This window comes from Xenopus laevis, chromosome 5L (genome assembly GCF_017654675.1).
Source record: "Xenopus laevis strain J_2021 chromosome 5L, Xenopus_laevis_v10.1, whole genome shotgun sequence".
In the NCBI taxonomy this organism is placed as follows: domain Eukaryota; kingdom Metazoa; phylum Chordata; class Amphibia; order Anura; family Pipidae; genus Xenopus; species Xenopus laevis.
The window spans coordinates 123796908-123812828 of record NC_054379.1 but is presented as its reverse complement, the minus strand read 5'-3'; positions in this window follow the sequence as shown (position 1 = coordinate 123812828).

The following is a 15921-nucleotide window of genomic DNA, read 5'->3' as shown; positions in this document are numbered from 1 at the left end:
GCCGGGCCTTGCATCTGCACACCAATTTTTAAAAGAGGAAAGCGGCGGGGAGGGGGATTTCAAGACTATAGAGGAAACAGACCCTGCGGTTCGGCTCCCCCTTTTCTCCAGCCCCCCCCCCTCATGAGCGCGGGGTCTGCTTCCCTTTATAGTTATGCCAGTGGTGTCACCTTTATACCACTTTGTTAATTTTTATTTCAAAAGGGTTGCCCTGTAATATTATTTACTGGCTAACACAGTACAACAACTTTACCTGCAATGTCAAAAGTTAACAAATACATATAATAAATACAGTAGGTCAGCACGTCAAGGAAGGGGTTGGCATGTAAAGTAAGAATGCAAGAGGAAGTAACAAACCAAAATTAGGTGTCACGAATCTCGGCTGCTTGCACAGAAGTCATAATGCTGCCTTTGGAAACCTGCCATCATCTGCTGCCAAGCCTCTATATGAGCATTGCCTCTATAAACTGATCTTATCTACTATATTAACTTCTGTGGTTTATGAAGAAACTATATGAGCTTCTAAAGAGCAGATTGTTCCATTTCTGTGCTCATCATACAATCTGTGCCACCAGAATAGAACAACCTTCTGTGAAGGAATCAGTTAACCATAAAATGGAACAATCTTGGCATGATTCCTGCTTTCTAACAGCCCTACTAAGGATCTATGAAATATTATCATAATAGTCAGTCTCCTACAGGGTTCCAAGAATATCTAGAACAGCAAATTGGCTGCTGGAGGGACCAGAGGTATTTATATCTTAATGAGGATCACTGAAGTCTGAACAGGCAAATGTCCTAGAGATTAGGAATATAGGGAGCTGAAAGGTTTTAGCTGTTGGGGACCAAAAAATTCTTGTTTCCAAAAAATGGTTGAATCATCCATTTGTGAAGCAGTAAGGAGTTTCAGCAAAATCTTTTCCCCATAAAACCCCTACCTACACTAATAGATTGACTTACAAGTTGGTCTGTCCAGCACCCAAATACAGTCCAGCAAGCAACGTGGAAAAGAAAGGAAAGACCAGCCTTGTCTTTCTTCATAAACATGAGTACAGCAATTAATTGGTCAACCCCCTTCTTTTCTTCTGTAGATATAAACTTCTGCACAATCCCATCTGCACCTGCCTCTGCCCTATCAGATTCTTCTCATTTCAAGAGCAGGTTTCCATGAAGGTCTATAATTTGCTATTATAAATGCATTTCGGTGGAACTTTAAAGAGTTATTGACGCCAAGGATCCACTTGTATGGAAATATGTTGAGCTAACAAACTATTTGTGCCTCTTCCGTCAGAGAGCTCACACTCACATAGTGTGAGAAGATGGAATGTTAGCAAACCTTTTTATTTGTTCCTGTAGATAAGTCACATATCTTGGTACTCAAGCTTGCATTTGAAGTCCACCTGTGTGCTAGGCTTCCCTTAGTTCAAAACAAGCTTACAGTATGGCGGCATGGCTTTATTAGCTATTTGGTGACAGTTTTAAAAATATGTACCTGTTCACCCCAAATGTTACTCTTATTAACCTTCCAGCTGGGCTTACATGAGAATCTCCAAACAGGCTGTCTAACCAAATCTTACCCTCCTTAGCCTTTACCCTGAGCTTCTCACAGGCCTATAAAGAACTGAGGGCTTTTGAATATGAACCAGCTTTGCAGGTTCAAATCAATGATCTGCTATAAAGACCATAATACCTAGGTGATATTTGGAAAAGATAATACTATATCACCTAAAGAAGATGGGACCTTTAAAAAGGCTGTGCCAACTCTGGGCAAACAATGGATCTGTTTCAGCCACTGAGATGTAAAATAACTTTATATGGTAAATATAGTAAAGTGAATAGCAACAGTGAGTGGAGGTAGCAATTGCCTAAAAATAGTTACCTGCAGCTGCTCTATTCCTTATATGTTTTTAGTAGGTGGGGGCATTTTCAGGTAATCCTCACAGGGGCTATTTGTGGGCACTTTTGGGCTTTTTGCCATTCCCCTTACACCCAAAGCCTATGTAATGTATTAATCTAAGCTTGTGCCAGTGATCTAATTGCGGCTACTCACTGCACATGAATGCAGACTTATTCCAGCGCTAGGGTGACCTGTGCTATTTGCAATTTATTAAATTCAGGCTCTTTATGCAAATGTTGTTAGTTTAGCAATAAGCATGAAGGATTTGTCAGGAACCCTGGGAGTGCATGCAAAAGTGCAATATGAATATGCCGCTCATATGAAATTACCCATCCAGGCGTGCAATTTCAGTGGTTTCAAAATAAACATCAAAAACAGATTATGTGTAATTTTAGATTTTCCCATGAAAGAACAAACCAAATAATGTGCTATCAAAGGAATGTAACTATAACTGGAATCCAAACAACCGAGTATTACCGAGTACAAAAATGGCAGGAATTCTCACCAAGATGATGCTTTAGCATGGCAAAAAAGTCTGGTCACTGTTATAGTGTACAGTATATGAGTAACATAGGCAATAGTCAGTAATAGTAGAGCTCTATACATATTTGACAAACACATAAACAGTCGGTTAAAATGTTGGAAACTTCTGACCTAGAGTTTAACTTGTTTTTGCAGAGGGTCATCAGCAAATAATGGTAGTGGGGGTGGATAGGTATTTTATGTTGATACCTGATTTTTTTAGTGCCCCTGTTATGGGACATCTGGGGGACAGTGTTTAAAGTGTTGAGAGATGTGTTGTCTGTTAAAGGGGTTATTAACTTTTAGTATGATATAGAGAATATTTGCATGTGATTTTCATTTTTAATTATTTTTCATTTTTGTTTTATTTAGCTTTTTATTCGGCAGCTCTCCAGTTTGCAATTTCAGCAGTCTGGTTGCTAGGGTCCAAATGACCCTAGCAACCATGCATTGATTTGAATAAGGGATCAGTAACCCCCATTTGAAAGCTGGAAAGAGTCAGAAGAAGAAGGAAAATAATTCAAAAACTATAAAGAAAACATGAAGACCAATTGAAAAGTTGCTTAGAATTAGCCATTCTTTAACATACTAAAATTCTTAAATGTATTTTTTTCAGGAACTGGACTTTTGAGTGGGAAGGATGTCAATGAAAGGTGTGCAGTGAGATATAGTGGATTAATGGTGGATTAATGGTGGTTTTAGCAATATTGTTCCAAGGATCTGGATGTGGAGGGTGAAACAGTGAACAGAAAATTACATTTGAATGTGTGATTTAAATGTATAAAAACAGAAACGACTCCATGGTTGGTCCTAGTGAGACAGATTATAACATGAGCAGTATATAGCCCCTTCCTTCACCCTCTGCTGTGACTGTTTTGTTAGGAGGAATCCATTATGCAGGGGGATTATAAATGCTGTTGCAATCTAATTATAGGCCTTGCAAAGAACAAGCATGAATTAGCTTCAATTATCTCTGTTTGCCCCATTTAGCTAAAAAAAAAAGATAAAACCATAGATTTTTCATGATTGAAATAACAGGTAAAAAGTAGATAAACATAAACCCTATTCATTGCACTCATGTTGAATGGAATTTGCGGTATGGATTATGTGCCTAAATGGACTCTCCTACCTAGATTTTGTATGATTTAGGAAGTCCAGTAATGTTACATTATTCTTGGTTAAAATGAGTAGCCTGTTCTGCTGAGTAGAAAATTAATAGATATCTGCCCCAGGATAATCAGAAATTGCAGGATTTTGAGCAGTACATGGGTTAAGCTGTAATTAACTGCCATACAGAAGTAATTCTCCTGGCAGTTTATAAAACCGATCAGCTTGTTAGTAAAGCAGAGCACCTTGTACCAACAATGATTGGTCTAATGCAGTTAGATCCCTAATAAGTGCCTACTTGGCTGCTCTGGGCTACCGTGCAGTAATGTTGTATCTGAGTTATAACATGAAGCCCTAGTCTTACAGTCAGTAGCTTATCTTCCCTTACTTAACCACCTACTCTATACACAGAGCTCACAGCCGACCACTTGGCTGACCTTTTTTCCGAAATATCCAATTTCAGTTGCTGTTGATTTGTTTTTTATTTCAGTAGCCTAGAGATGAGCAATACTGAAAGTTCGGTGTCATACTGAAACTATTAACTGCCTTTGATATAAAGTAACTGTTTGTACCATACTGTATGTGCTCAGTCTTCTGCATTATTCCTGATGCACAAATACTTACTGTAACTTCTAATACTGGAACGACACTGTTCATTTCACATCACCTTCTTAATTCAACTGTTGTTCTGGCCCATTATACAGGTCTTTTAAGATTTGTATTCCAAAAGATATCCTGCTGTAAGCTAATGAGACTGGTTCATTATCTTTTTTTCTGACTCCTGAAACACGTAAAGTAGGTATTTATAAGTACTTATAAGAGAGGCTTGCTCCAGATAACTCCACCTCTGTTAATGATCCAGGGCAGCTGAACTGACACTTGTATTGCTGTTATATTGATGACAAGTTTCAGGGGCTGCTCTGAACATGGAGAACCTCTCAATTAGTATGGAGCAGCAAGAAAGCAGCAAGAAAGCATAGATGTTTGTATGGCCAGGTATTTACTAAAATGCTTCTTCCAGGAGGGCTTCAAGGCTTGTCTCTTATTGGGAAGGTAACACTCCAGTGGTGTAACTATAGAGAAAGCAGACCCCTTGGTTGCAGGGGGGCCTGGACTGCAGGGTCTGCTTCCTCTACAGTTATGTAGAACAGCCCCCTCCCCAGCCGTAGTTACACAGCTGTTACACTACAACCCTTATTCTCCACTTGGGGTCTCAAAATAAGAGGAGTGTGTCTTTGGCCCCCCAGTAATTGGTTAAATAAGTGTATTAATATTACTGTAGAGCAGTGCTTACATGCACCAAATTGGTATAAACACCCAGTTTAGACACCACCATTTTTTTTTGCTTTTCTAAAAGGTCTTTTGAATTCTTGTACAATTCAGAGTGGCAAATGTTGCATAGAAAATTGCTACATATACCTGTATAGAAATTAAAAATGATGCCGTCAATCATTCACCTCTGGCACCGAAATAACAAGAGGGAAGTATGTGCTTTGTTTCCTATAGAGGTTCCTTTATCAGCAGCCACATGACTACTGGCATTGCCAATATCTATCCGTTATCTCAGCTGCAGTCGCCCCTTGCCATGACCCTTATCCACATTACCATTAGGGGTACCTGCCAGAATTGTCTGATCGTCTAAGAAATGATTATTGAGTAAGTTGCTGGAACTGGTCTATATTCAGAGAAGCATGAGATGATAAGGACTGGATCCTACGCCACATGTTGGTGCTTTATGAAGCTTACTATTCACATGCCAGAATTAGCAACAATGAAATCAGGTATTACACATTTTCTAACAAGATTTCAGTCTTTTTTGCTGAAGGAGAGTTCTGGCAGCACAAGGACGTCCTGTCTTACCAAAAAAAACAATTGCTATTTGCTACTGGCTACAGTCATTACAATTCTGCTGCTGTTTATTATTCAGAATATGAATCCATCTTGTTTACAGGTTTCTTTATACTTTTATCATTTTTTGCAGGGTCAGCGAGGTGGTGTCAGTTAGCAAGCCAAAGCCAGGCAGGCTGAATACTCTCAATATTGTGGTAGTTAAGGACAAGTTATGAATTTCTTGAAGAATTCCAAAAAGGACAAAGTCTTATTCTTAAAGGGGTGGTTCACCTTTAAGTTAACTTTTAGTATGGCATAGAATGGCTAGTTCTATGCAACTTTTCAATTGGTCTTCATCATTTATTTTCTATAGTGTTTTAATTATTTGCCTTCTTCTTCTGACTTTTACAGTTTTCAAGTGGAGGTCACTGACCCCATCCAAAAAACAAATGTGCTGTAAAGCTACATATTTATTGTTATTGCTAATTTTTCTTACTCACCTTTCTATTCAGGTCTCTCCTATTCATATCCCTGTCTCTTATTCAAATCAATGCATGGTTGCTAGGGCAATTTGATTTTGATTGCTGAAATCGCAAACTGGAGAGCGGCTGAATAAAAAGCTAAATAACTCAAAAACCACAAGTAATAAAAAAACAGAAACCAACTGCAAATTTCCTCCGAATTTCATTCACTACATAATACTAAAAGTTAATTTAAAGGTGAACAGCCGCTTTAAGATTCTGCAAGTTTATGCCCCAAGTTTAGTAGATTATTCATTTCTGGTTATGCACACAGATATTTTTTGCAGAGGAACAGATTCTAATTTGGATCCTTGTTTATTCATTTGTATTTTGGGCCAAGAAGTGGGCTGAACACCTCCTTTATGGCATCAATTTAGGCTTCAAAGGTGTTAAATTAATTTAAATGGGATTGAAAGGAAAGAAACGTTACCTGGCAAATAGATGTGGAATTCCAGCTATAATTATTATAAACGTGTCTGGCAATGACATTGGCTCAATAAGGTGCCCTGACCTCATGAGGAACAAGAATTGAGGCTTAGCACCGTTTCACGTTATGTTCCCACACAGTGTAATTATGAGCAGCAGTAGGAACACTGTAGGAAAAAGTCGAATTTTTTGCATTTCAAAGTTTGCCAAGAGTGTAAATCTAATGGTTCTAATGGTCATTGTGAATTGGAGTCAGGTGGAGAAGGCCATTATGGCAGGGCAAATGGATCATTTTTTTCCAGGCTGAGAGAAGCAGATCCGCTCCCTTCCCCAGCTCCATCGATCTGCACTGAAAAGTACAGCTTCTGCTTGTGTACAGGCACAGAGTGGAGGGTGGTCTGAAAACACAACAGCAGGCCGACTTCTGCTCCATGGATAAAGCAACCAAGGTATGGGGATGCCCAAGATCAATTTAATGGTGTTGTCATGAAGGTTATCCCTGGGCTGTTATGGGCAAACAAATAAGGTGGCATGTTGGGGGCTAAGCAGAGTTTAGCTGGGTTTCAGGTTGGTATGAGATCAACTGTATGGACTGTTCAATGGTTATCTAAGCAAAAAGGTTGTGTCAGTTTTAACATTGAATAGTTAACCCTTTCTCCACAACCTGATGTCTGACGTGTGTTATTTTCCTTGTTTGTTAATAAGTAATTTTTCATTCATTGTGTCATTAAACCCTCGACAATTACTGCCATATCCCCATATTCTATTTAAAAGCAGACGTTCTTCCTGTCTATTGGTCAGTGTTATTTCTCATTATCCCATATACACATCATGCATGTGCTGCAGTGAAACCCAGAAGGTAAGTGGCAGCAGATTGGGTAAGTGTAACCTTTTATGGCACAGGGTTACTAACCCTAGAAACTGGCCTGTTCCACCAGCAACATGAAAACAAATGTTTGGAACCAGCATTAACTGCCCTTTCATGTAATAATTGGCATGCATAATAATAATAATAATAATAATAATAATACCCCGGCTTGATGCCTTTGTTGTTACACCCCTATTAACAACCAGTAGACCTTCATTACAGAAAGCATTACAATCATTTTATCAATGTTTGGCCCATGATCAATCCCATAGTCAAGCAGAAAGGTGGCAGTGTTGATTGATTAGCAGATCTGTACACTCAAAATAATCACTGGTACAAGAGAGTAGCGCAGATTTACAAAATGTAGCATTTTCACACCATAATCAGCTGGCAACAAATACAATTGTTGCTTTTGTTGTTCTACCTGCACAAGTGTGACCAATGCTAAAAGCTGATTGGTTGCTAAGGGTTTCTGCCCATGTGCAAATTTGCCCAATGTTTTTTAAATGAGCCCAGTGTGGTCACTTACAGTCACAGGCAGTTGCTGTCAAACTCTTTTTGATCACTGGGCAGCCAATAAAAAGAGATGGCAGCTAGCTGGGGGTAATTGAAGGGCAGCAGTTTCAAGTGCGGATTGTAATTGGTTAGTTGTCCAGTGCCAAAGATTTGCCCAAATGCCAGGGCAGACTGGAGCAAGTCCTGATCAGAAGTTATAGCTAGGGGGTAGCACTAGTCTGTGACTAAGCTGGTAATAAAACATAAACACTTAGAGGCCCATTTATCAAAGGTTGAATTTTAGAGTTATGTGAGCTTTTTTAGACCTCGAATGAACTCACAACTCAAATAGTTTCTAAAAAATAAAAAAAAAATGTAATTAGTATAGTCGGGGTGAACTTGAATACTTGAATTGATTGCGTTTTCAGTGAAAAAAAATGTGAATTGCTTAAGTTGATCAAGTTTTCAAGTGAAACCCACTGAAAAAAACTCAAACATCATGAAGGCTATTAACATCTTCAAATGGTTCAAGAGACCTCTGCCATTGACTCCTACATGACCTTAAAGGGATACTATCATCGGAAAACATGTTTTTTTTTGGGTTTTTTTCAAAACGCATCAGTTAATAGTGCTGCTCCAGCAGAATTCTGTACTGAAATCCATTTTTCAAAAGAGCAAACAGATTTTTTTTATATTCAATTATGAAATCTGACATGGGGCTAGACATATTGTCATTGTCCCAGATGCCCCAGTCATGTGACTTGTGCTCTGATAAACTTTAGTCACTCTTTACTGCTGTACTGCAAGTTGGAATGATATCACCCCACTCCCTCACCCCCCCCCAAAAGCCTTACAACAGAACAATGGGAAGGTAAACAGATAGCAGCTCCCTAACACAAGATAACAGCTCCCTGATAGATCTAAAAACAGCACTTAATTGTAAAAGCCACATCCCACTGAGACTGATTCAGTTACATTGAGTAGGAGAAATAACAGCCTGCCAGAAAGTAGTTCCATCCCAAAGTGCAGGCACAAGTCACATGACTGGGGGCAGCTGGGAAACTGACAATATTTCTAGCCCCATGTCAGATTTCAAAATTGAATATAAAAAAATCTGTTTGCTCTTTTAAGAAATGGATTTCAGTGCAGAATTCTGCTGGAGCAGCACTATTAACTGATTCATTTTGAAAAAAAAAAAACATGTTTTCCGACGACAGTATCCCTTTAAATCAAAGGAAATGAGGAGAGCAATCCAGAAGCAGATTTACTGCTACAAAGTGATTTATTCCAGACTACCAAACACATGACCTTGACAGGTTTTAGATGGTGTATTTTCAGATTTGAGCGATTTCCAGCTTCGGGGTACAATAAATCTGGAAAAATGTGTTTTTTTTCTTTTAAAACTCACATTTTTTGAGTTTTATATTAACTTGAAAATTCGAGTTTTGACTACAAAAATACCCTCAAAAACTTTTGTGGAAAAAGAACTCGACCTTTGATAAATCTGCCCCTTACAGTGTGAAATACACACAGCACATGGATGTGTATGCCATATAGAAAGGTCTGTTCCAGTTATTGCCGTAAAGTACAGTTGGACACAAGTTATATAGTTCCCATGTTATTGTCTGGGAGTCAGTGTTACTAGTAATGTGGCACTGGTAAGTCTTAAGGTGGCCATAGACGCAAAGATCCGCTCGTTTGGAGAAATCGCCAAACAAGCGGATCTTTCCCGATATGCCATTAACGAGCATGGCTATTATTACTAGATTACGATCAGGCCCAGATTTGTGGCGAGGCCACATAGGCCCAGGCCTAGGGCGGCAAAAAAATGGGGCGGCATGCCGCCCAGCCACATTATGGGGACGTGTGCGCCCCCATTCAATTACACCAGCTGCGCTGGGAAGGGGAGGTGTAGGCGGGCGCTAAGACCACGCGGCTGCCTGGTCAGACCTCGCGGCCTAGGGGCGGCCGGCAAACAAATCCGGCGCTGATTATGATGCACAATGGGCTCCGGCGGGATCGGTTGAGTCAAAATCAAACCTGTCCGATTGACCAAACAACGATCTCTGCCGGACGAAAGATGTCGGCACTCTCCACACGATCCGAAAATCGTAGGAATCCTCGATTCGTACAATAGGATCTGTGCGTCTATGGCCACCTTTACAGCAGCAGTGATGGTCTATTTGTTCCTGGGAAACACCCAATTATCCTGAACTGCAGAACTTTGTCTTCATTTCAGTTTCTCTTGGCATCAGACAGATGAAATGTAAGGCTGGGTGGCTGCTGTGACTAATTGTTATTGTTGGCTTTCTCCCAGGGTTCCTGGCTCTCTGGCTGCTGTTTCTCTTGTGGCCTAGGCAACCCTAGTGATGAGGAGATGCAGTCAGGCTGGTCTGCTCACCTCCACCTTTGGGAGACTTCCCTGTCTCATGGAGCTCCATGTACCTTTAATACACCTACACTTACTGGAAGGAACACTCACAGGTCAGCGGGTGTTTTGCTTTAGAAAAAAGGTCAATAACAGAATTAGGCTTTAACCAGCGTGTGGAAGCAGAAAAGACCCTTGGCGCATGTTTCAGGAGTTGGTTTAACTTCATAAGTGCTGGGAAAAAATCATAGGATCACGTGAGATCCCTCTACCCAAACAAATTATTGCCTCAGTCAAGTCTCACTAGTTTCAAACCATGTGTCCCACTTGCCTTCCATTCATACACCAGCACCCGTACTCCTTTATAAAGTCTTTATATACAGGCAATCTTTTATAACAGAATGGCAACATCTTCTGCATAGGCCAGTGGTCATTATGGCTTCTTACTATATCTGTCTTCAGACTGGGATTCTCTTCACTGGCAAAACCCAACTTTAAGGGACACTATGAACCAAACGGGTCACTGTCAGTAAAGTGTTAATAGCATATTCCTATACACTGGTAATAAGAACAATGTCTATTTGATACAGAGCTTTTCCATGAATAAACTTGGCAGAGCTGAAGGTTAACTTTGTTAACACTGCCACCAAGTGGCTCTAGGAGGCAACAGCAGGTTTACATTAAAGGGTCAATATACCAGTGTGATCATTGGATGGACGTGTAATTATATTTTACTGGGAATGAAAAGTAATAGTAATAACCTGAGAAAAGTCTCAGCTCTACATGTACATTTAAGGGTTTGGGGTAGATTTCCTCATCTACATATTATAATAAGGTTCTTTCCACTTCTGTTTAGTATGATTTAGACAATAACACACATGGTATCCAGCGCTCTAGTGAGAGCAGGCGCACTGGAGCACTGGGGATCTGCGCGCCTGCAGTTTATTATATTATGTCAATTACTTTAAAGGAAAACTATAGTATGGCACATACTACTAAAAAAGTATATTAGTATGAAAATGGTTTATTTACATGAAGCAGGGTTTTACATATGAGCTGTTTATGCAATATATTTTTTTATAGAGACCTACATTGTTTGGGGGGTATAGTTTTCCTTTAAAACACTTATTTTTTGGTGTTACTGTGTAAAATTTACTACTATGTAAATCATAACATGATCCAGCAATTAAATGGTCACACACGCAGCTATTACTGTACAAGAATTTTGGGTCAGTTGCTGCCCTTATAACCCCACCCTGCTTTATCAACAGCCACATGCACAGTACAATCCAAACATGTTCAGATGTAGAAAACAGCAGTTTGACCCCAGCGGGCATATGTAGAAACCTAAGGACTGGCCCTAGGCCTGGGCCCTCAGGTGTCTTTATGGAATATATGGCCCTGACCTCACACACCCACATAACACTCCATTCTGTGCCTCCCTGTAACCCACATCACTTGCCAACAAGCTCAGCAGCCCTAACTGTGTGCTCAGCCCTCCTGCATCATCCACCCTAATATTACACAGTTTAGGGTCAGCCCCAGGATTAAGCTTGGGATGGAGGAGATTTTCTAATCATTTTTGTTAATACTAGGTTATGTACTTTTACGTTAAAACCCTCAAAAAAATATTGAAAAAGAAAGGAGGGACAAGGATTGTGCACACACAGCAGAGATGAAAACGGCACAAAAAATTTAGAAAGTAAAAACAATTGCTACTGAAAGCCGTATTTGCCTAACTCTCGCTTTTTAAACAGTATTGGTTCCCCAGCAAAAACAGATCTGTTAATCAGCCTTGTCTTACATTGTATCAACAGTCTTAGGGTAAGGGCACATGTGCAGATTCGGGGAGATTAGTCGCCCTGGTAGCAAATCTCTTCTTCTTTGGGGTGACAATCTCCCCAAACTGCCTTCCCGCTATCTAAAAATCGCCAGTGGCACTTCGTATTCCGAACTCACCCGGTCTCCTCATGAAGCAACTTCGGAAAATGAAGCACCACGAATACCATCCCACTGGCGATTCTTCATCTTAGCTGGCGGGAAAGTCACACGAATCTGCCCGTGTGCCCTTCCCCTTAGACATCAGGGCAGAGAGTAGAAAGGGACAAACTGCTTTTATTAGCAACACATATAGAACAAATGTAATGAATGTATAAATGTATAAACAAAGTTGCTTAGAATTAGGTTTTCTTTGCCAAATTTTTATTTTGGGGTTGAATCTTTGCATGGGGTAGTCCGCAGATGTATAAAATAATTTGCAAGATAAACAGAGGGTCTGGCTTGTTATTTAGATTGCCAGCTTCATTGTCCTCCAAGAACAATGACACATGGGGGTAAATTTACTAAAGGGCAAAGTGACTAACGCTGGTGAAAATTTGCCAGCGTGACATCATTTTGGAACTTTGCCGATTTACTAAACTTTGCTAGCGGAGAGGAGATAGACTCTAGCGGTACTTTGGTCCCTAACGCCAGGTGAATTTGTGAATGGACGTAACCGCAAATTCACTAAGATGCGGATTTTACTGAACGTTACCTCTTGCTCCAGACTTGCCTTCGTCAGCTCAGACCAGGCGAAGTGCAACAGTTTAGATAGGACTTCCTCAAAAAATAATTGAAATTTTTCTAAGTCCCAAAAAAACGCTGGCGTCTTTTCCTTTTTCATGGTGATAGGCTGAAAAACAGAATACATTTTTTTGGGGGGAAACTGGCTTCCCCCTACATTTCCTGACATAAGACACATAAACTATACACTGGGCTCATGTGTAGGGCAATATAACAACTTTATTTTATTAAGGTTTCCCGGGCTTGTGTAATGTAATGTATTTGCTGCAACATATACGTCCATTGTACTTTAACTTCCCGCCGTATGCAAATTAGCCAACACTATGGCAACTTCGATAGGAGCAGGAATGCTAGCGCAACCTCGCCAGCGTTCGGTGCCCTGGACACAACTTCGGATTTTAATGAATTAGCGTTGTCCTGGCGAATCTACACCTGGCAAAGTGTTGCTGTGAGCGAAGCCGTCGCTGGCGAATTTTCGGACGTTAGCAAATTTGCCCCATGGGGTGATGACGCCCATGTGAAATGGAGATATAATGTGGGGTAAATACCTTTCCATTGCAGGGAATGTGATTCACAGCAGGCAGGTTAGTAAAAGTGGCAAAGTAAACGCCTCCGTTGTGGTTTTCTATGATGAAATTAATTTTTACGGACACACTAGTAGTGATTTTTCTCCAGGTCATTACCCAAAGGATTTCATTATGAAGGGGATTCATCCACGAACCAGAGAACTGGCCAGTCACAACCACAGCTGGAACTGCTTCAATGTAAAGGGTTGTATGTGCCAACCAGAGATCTGTTCATGGGCACAAAGAAAAACGCTATTTCATGATCCTATGTAATTAGTGTGTGGATTGTCATTAGGTTCTACTGAAATCCAAAAAAATAAATAAATAAATAAAAAGGCACAGGAACTCCAGCAGTTTGACTGCAAAAACCTTTATTCCTGGTTGCGGCTTCACGACATGTTTCTGGTACAAGTTCACTTCCGTTCAGCCGCAGGGGAGCGCAGGAGTAAACACACTCAATTATTGTGAAGGGGCTGTACTCACACAGACACATGTAAGCAGCAAATGCAGGTGGGACGTATCATGTTGCATTGCACCTGCGTTCGGCGCATACATGTGTGTGTGAGTACAGCCCCCTTGACAATAATTGACTGCGTTTAATCCTGCGGCTGAACGGAAGAAAGCGGAACACAGGGGAGCGCAGCAAAAACCGCCCGTGTGTAAGAGCCCTACAGGAATGGGACACAAGTTTTGGAATTTAAGTACTGGTCACCAACCCCTTCTTCAATTAGGTTCTACTACACAGAATCCCCAGCAGTTCAAATGTAACACATCCAACAAGCAGAGCCAGGGGAAAATCCCACCTAAAGCTTTATCTGCCTTCCCTGAGGAGGGTAATTAGTCCTTCCTGACTCCAAATGAAAGTCTGTGGAATTCTGAATTCTGCTTACAGCCTCTTTACTGTCACTGTGAGATATTTGTTGTGCATACAGTCATCATAAAAATTATCCCATTTAATAACAATACTTATATTTTAGACATTTTTACATAAGGAAAAATTTAGCTACATTAGGGGGCAGATTTATCAAGGGTTGAATTTCAAATTCATGTTTTTTTTTAAACTCCCATGAACTTGAAATTAGACCAATCGAAATTTATTATAAAAATCTAATTTTTTAAACTCTGGTGAATACGATAGACCCGAAAACTCAAATCTAATTCGGAGAAATAAACTGGAATGTCAAGTCTGCAAATATCACCAAATTGATCCCTGGAACTCTCCCTTTGACTTAAACAGCAATTCAGCAGGTTTTAGGTAGCGAATAGTCCAATTTGAGTTCTTAAAAGGCCAGAGTATGATAAATCTCTAAAATCAAATTCAATTTTTTTTTTAAAAAAAAAAAATCTAATTTGGATACAGTAACTCCTTAGTCGAATTTGACAGTGTTTCCCATAAAAAACCTAGGGATGCACAGAATCAAGGATTCGGTTGGGGGTTCGACCAAGATTCATCCTTTTTCAGAAGGGTTCGGATTCGGCCGAATCCTTGTGCCTGACCGAACCAAATCCAAATTTGCATATGTAAATTGTGGGGAGGGCAGGATTTCATGTGACTTTTTGTTACAAAACAAGGAAGTAAACCAAGATCTTCCAAGATGGATTCGGTGCATCCCTAAAAAAAAACCTCAAAAATTCGAATTCGACCTTTGATAAATGTGCCCCTAGGAGTTCAGATATTAAGTATAACTACTGTTCATCATTAGAATCTGTTTACATTGCCTCCTTAATCTCTCTGGCTCTTCTTTTTAAAGGGGTCGTTCACCTTCCAACACTTTGTTCAGTTAAGTTGGTTTAAGATTATTTCATCAGAAATAAAGACTTTTTCCAATTACTTTCTAAAACTTACAGTTTTGAAATATTGACGTGTAAAGTTTCATTTTTCAACTTCTGAAGCAGCTGTTTTGTAAACTGTTCTAAATTGATACATCTTCGTCCCTGCTGAGCAGAATCTCTGGGTTTCATTACAGGCAGCTGTTAGAATTGATACAATAGTTGCTAATACTCAAGAGATGCTGCTGAGAAATGGATCAACTAAATGTTGCACAATTGTAACAGTTTAGAGTCTGCGGCTGAATTACTGAGCTGTCAGACTGAAACATCAGAGACAGGGACACAACTTGAAAAAAAAACTGTAAAAAATGGAAAGTAATTGAAAAAAAGTCTATTTCTGGGGAACAATTTACACTGGTTTCCAAGTGTTTAGAAGGTGAACAACTCCCTTAAAGGAGAATTCAACCAGTAATAAAAAAAACATCCCCCCTACCCTGAGTAGACCCCCCTCCCTCCAGCCTACCTGCCCCACCCCGGCCAAATGCCCCTAATTTTTTACTCACCCCTCAGTGCAGATTCTGGCCTCTGAGTTCACAGGCACCATCTTCTTCTTCGGTAATTTCGTGTTTTGACGGTTTTCGGCACATGCACAGTTGGAGTTTCCAGTCCCCAACAACTGCGCATGTGGCGAAAGTCACAAATTTTCATGACTTCCGGTGCATGCGCGAAATCGGAATTTTCGGTACTGTATATACTATAGTATAAGCCGAGTTTTTCAGCCCCCAAAATATGCTGAAAAACTCTACCTCGGCTTATACTCGGGTCAAGCGCAAAAACGGTCGCCGGCGCCTAAGAATAGTCGCCGGCGTCCAAAAATAGTCTCCAAGAATATTCGCCGGCGTCCAAGAATGGTCGCCGGCATCCAAAAACGAGACGCCGGCACCTCCAATGGGAGCAGAAACCCTCAATTTTTTGATTGAAACTTACCA